Source organism: Lipotes vexillifer, unplaced genomic scaffold (genome assembly GCF_000442215.2).
Source record: "Lipotes vexillifer unplaced genomic scaffold, Lipotes_vexillifer_v1.1 scaffold308, whole genome shotgun sequence".
Lineage (NCBI taxonomy): Eukaryota > Metazoa > Chordata > Mammalia > Artiodactyla > Lipotidae > Lipotes > Lipotes vexillifer.
Window position 1 is genome coordinate 473,527 of NW_006792985.1, and position 5,351 is coordinate 478,877.

The window sequence follows — 5,351 nt, forward strand, 5'->3', positions numbered from 1 at the left end:
AAAAAAAAAAAAAAAAAAAAAAAAAAGGAAAAGAAAAAAAATCTCCACAAAAAAGGTATATATATATAAGTCTCTCTCTATATACACACAATATTTTTAAGTAAAAATACTGTTAGTCTTTGTTGTGTGTAGCGGCGATTTTTTTTTCTTAATTCCAGATGTAACTGTTTAGGGTGCAAGACCTCACATTGAGCTACTCTTAAGAGAAGTTCAAAAACTGAGGAATTTTTTTTTTTCCGTTTGTGGGGTTCTTTTAAAAATATATATTATTCAGAGAGGTTTCTCCTTTCCTCCCTTCACTGTTTATCTAAACCTGTAAAAAACAAACAAAGCAAAATAGAAAACCCCACAAATTTTAAATTTCAGTTGGGTTGTAAAACTGGACTCTCCTTTCTCTGTTCAGAGCCCTTTGATTTCCTTGATTATTACTAAATTTGCAGTGCCGTCCTGCCCCCTCCCTCCCCGACGTGACTGTCCCCTCGGGTTCTCCCTGGCAGCGGGACGGAGGGCAGAGGGCAGGAGGGCACGTCCAGGAAGCACTCCACACAGAGCACACCCAGGCCTGCTGAGGGCCAGCCCTGCTGGCCTGTGCCCACCCCTCTGCGGGCTGGGGCCCCTCGGTGATTAATTGGGAGTTCCAATCTGGTCAGAGGTGCTTTTCCTTTCTATTCTGCTTCCCTACCAAGGGCTTATTAGCTCATGGCTTACTCTGCAGAGGCTGGAGAAGGTGAGGCCATTTGAGTGGGTCTTGATGCTGTCCATCCTGTGCATCCCTCTGGGACCTCGGCCACTTGGACTTGTTTGTTCTTAGATTTAGTTCCTTTCTCTTTTTCATTTCGACGCAGTCACGGACTTTAATTTGCCACCTCTGTTTTACTAATACACATTCAGTGTGCACGCGCGCGCGCGCGTGTGTTTACACGCAACCGAGAAAACTGCTGACGTCCGTTGACCTGGAGCGCCAAAAGTCGGGGTGACTCAGGGAGGGCTCTCTGGAGCCTTAGCCACTGGGAACAGAGTTGAAGACCACAGGATGTTTCAGGAAGCCTTTCTTGCCACCTGCGTTGGACTGGGCTCCACAGGACTCAGGCAGGAGGGTGCCCTGCTCCCCTGACATGCTATTCCCCACTCCCTTCATCGTGCCACAGCCTTTCCTAAGGATGAAAATATGCATCTATGAGCAGCAGCAGGGAAGTCCAGTTCTGCAAAGAGCCAGGAAAAGGAACAAAAGTCAAGAAAGAAGTAAAGAACATGGGAGGGTGGGAGGGAGGAGGGAAACATAAAGAAAGTTTTCATCTGTCCTCTTACCCCATGAGAGGTGGTGGCCTCAGCCCACCCCAGGAATCCCATGTTAATCAGCATTTGCCTGACCCCTGACAAGCCCTTAAGGGCGTTGAGGCACCAGCTCATGCTGCCCCAGCTGCTCCCCAAGGGAACGCTTAAGATGTTTAGAAAAAAAAAATCTCTGGGCCCACTTCTTGCCCAGAAATTCCTGGTGAAAACTAATTAACAAGCTCCAATATTTAGTTCTGGTAGGAGATAAGCATACTGTACCCGGAGCTAGAGAATAAAATAGGAAACTGTCCTTCCTTGTTGCATCCCCATCAGATATGCCCACAATCCCCCACAGAAAATCTGGCCCTTCTTTTCATTCTCAGAAAAGAATGAAGAATAAAGATGGTGGCATCTCTAAAATCAGGCTGATTTTGTTAGCATCATTTCTGTAAGCTCTTTTTCTCCCTTGCTCAGTAGGTCTGCCTCTTCTCTGGGCGCCTGCGTGAAGCCTCAGTCCCCTCGGATAGCATCAAGGCAGGGTCCCCTGAGCTCACTGTCACAGGCCTGTGACATCCCAAACTAGAGCTCAGAGGATTTAAATTCATCAGATGAGCCCCAATGACCTTTCTCATTTCTCCAACACATTCCTCCACTCTGTCTCCAGAAGTTTCCCCTTGTTATGTGGGGTCAGACTTGTCCCAACAGGCCGGGGGCCGGGAGTGCTGTGGAGGGCAGGCTCCATCTCTCTTGGTGGCACATGCTGCCGCCATGGCCCTCTTCAGTCAAGAAAGACAATACTTTCTTACGGCCCGGGGGGCCCCTCATCCCTCCCAGATCCCCCAAACCCCACCTCCCCAGGCACAAAGTCACCCCAGACACCCAGAGGCCTAACCCATCCCCTCAACAGCCAAAACCCCTTTGAGTCCCAGGGTGGTTTAAAAGGGTACAAACACCTGTCGGGACCGTGGTCCTGAGGGTGGACCACAGACATCAGACCCTGTCCCAACAGGAGCCTTATTCTCAGGAAGAAAAATCTATAGGTTCTTAAGAAGCATCGAATGACATCATTTCCCCCATTCTCCCTCTACTTTTATCCCCTCCCATACGGTCACAGGGGCAGAAGAAGAGGTTTCCGGTTCTGATCTTGTCCACAGGCCCTCTGAACAGGCATGGCCTCACTGTCTGCACCGAGACTCCCCTCACGGTGTTGACAGGCCCTCTGTGGGAGGCATACTCCCTCTTTCCCCTTCTGTTCTGCTCCTTGCTCCTGGGGGTTGGGAGAGCTCTAAGGAGCCCCAGGCCCCGATGGCCCCAGACCGGACCGTAGCAAACTTTTGTTTCTCCGTTACCTAGGGACAGAGGGGAGAAGAGAACAGCAGTGCGCCCGCTCAGAGCCTTTGGGCTGGAGGAAAGGGTGTCAGGCCCTAAATTGAAGGGGGCTGGGGCGTCTTCAACACACAGCTTCCACACCCTCCTGCTGCTGCCTCTCAGATGGGGAGGGGCGGGTCGGTTCCCTAGCATTCGCTTGGCCCACATGATGGCATTGTCTTTGCCAAGGAAAGTGGCTTCTTACTCAAAGTGAGCCCTTTTGAGGCCTCTGATTTATGATGACAGCAGCTGGTGTTCGTGAAAGGCACACTCCTTGTGCACGTTCATTTGATTTTCTCATCAAAAAACTAAAATCTGTTATTTCTTCACCAAACTGAAAAATATTAAAATAACCCTACCAGATTTGGCATGGGGAAGGGGGTCTGTATCCGGAGAGTGGGAAGGGAAGATGGCTTATTGCAATGGGTTTCCCCTGACTCCAGTGATATTCCCAGTATAGACCAGAAAATGGCCAGGGAAATCTCGAAGAGCTCAGGGGAGACCGGGAAGAGCTTCTGCCTGAGGGGAAAGGGGAGGACGCACAGGGCAGACTCATCCCCAGGGCCTGCATCTGCCTTAGACGTAGCAGCTCCGCTCATTTCGTTCTCAAACGCTGATCGAGTACCAGATTCTGTCTGGCAGCCTTCCTCGTGAAGCACACACAGGTGTCCTATAGGAAGTGAATCTAAGTCAACATCAGCTCCTTTTATTAAAGCCCAGACGTGCGTGAAATCCCGTCATCCAACACTGGCCACTGTTGTACAAACATTACAGTCACACACACGGCACAGAAACAAACATTCCATCCAGATAAGCCACACTCCGTTCTCATCCACAGCTTGACCTCCTGGACATGGAAATTGCAGTGGTCAGCCTATCGCAGGCTGCAAAACCGTAAGCTAGTAAGAGGACTGTCCCAGAGGATCTTAAATCAGTGTTTCCCTGTCCCGGTTGCAAAGCCTGTGAAAAGGCCATCCTGCCTTCTCAGAGATTTTTTTCGAAGCGTCTCCCTGGGGGAAAAAGATGATGCTTAGTCTCATTTCCTGCAGTGGCAAGCTAAGCCTCTTTCTCACCTATCCTGAGCTATTTTAAAGGTTTCCTTTCTTGCTTGAAACACTGCATCTTATGCTATTGGCCAAATATCAAGACAAGGGCACTGCCTTGATCTGCCTGCAGTTTTATTCCTCTGCCTGCCTCGTTCTGTCTGCCTTACTTGACTCTCCCGGGCACCATCTGCTTCTTCCCCTCCTCCTGGGAAGGAGCTGTGCCTTCTTATTCTCTGTACCTTTCCGTGTAGTGGCTGGCAGGACAAGGCTGGTATGTGTTGGAGCCAAAGGTTGGGAGTCCTATTCATGGCAGCTCCTGAGGGCAGCAGACGGACGCCGTGGGAGTTCCCCCCTGCACACAGCCAACACTTTGCGTCAAGGGCTAAGAATAGACCAAATGGGAAATGAGCAGGCAGGACCTCAGGGGCTCCTGCCCTGGTGTGCCCCATCCCATGCAGAACAGTATGCACGCCCCAATGGGAGCTGCCTGCCCTTGCCAACCCCTAACACGAATCGCAAGACTCCACACGGGAAACTGAAGTCAGTCAGCTCACTCATGCTCGTCCAGGAGGGTCTACTCCTAAAACACATCCTCAGACCAAGGAGAACAAAGGAACAATTTCCTTTGGATATAGTGCCAAGCGGTCACCCAGCAAACATCTCTCTAGAAGCGGCCTTTGGCCATTTGACATGGTGGATACAGACACCTGGTCACCTAGTAGATGAACTCCCTTGGTCGGTTTCTCCATCCTCACCATAGCTCAGGGGTCTTCGGGCTAGAGTGGGGCTGGGAGATTTGTGTCAGCTGTAGACCTCCTAGAAGCTCATCTTTAGACCCAGAAAGATCAGGGAATATCACAGGCTGATTCAGGGTCCCCACTGTGATCGTGGATAACTCACTTCACCTCTCGGTGCCTTGGTTTCTCCATCTGTAAAGTGGAGAGAAAGAAGGCCAGCTTCTTTCCTGCTCAGGGATGCTGTGAGGATTCAGTCATTATTGCCTGTAGCGGAGGCATCATATAAGGAATAGTGGTGGCCTCGTTACTTGGGAAGTGGACCCACAGAAAGGTAGCGTGTTTTCCGGGTGCAGGGCCACCTGGAAGCTCCCAGGACAAGCAGCATGGCTGGACAGGGAAAAGTCTCACATACCCGTAGTTCTTAGATACTGCACAGCACTGTGAACCCAGCACAGTGGGACTCCGGTTAGGCAACCGGCAGTCCCCTGGCTCAAGCCGGCCCCTCGTAATTCTAAAACCAAATGTCCTGATGTTAATTTTTCCTAAAGTATTGGAGAATATAGGGACGGATCAATTTGAAAACTGATATTCATCAGGCTTTGGGCAGACAAGAGAATGGGTGAATTTGGAGAGTATTTGGAGATTGTTTTTAAGGTGGTTGAAAGCTCTTTAGGAAATAGCTCTCACTTTTGTTCTTCCTTACAATCTTTTTCAACATTGAGGCTCCTCTCATCAAACGGACTGGCCTTCTCTCTGCCTCTCTGCAGAATACGGAAACAAAACTTCGTTGTTGTTGTTTTTTTAAATCCCTTCAGCCAAAATGTGGGTCCCAATGTTGGGTTTTAGTCATTCCCTGGTGTGCTTTGAGTGGAGCCTGCAGGCAAAGATTCAGAGACAAACAGGGGTTGGTGGATACATCACTAAT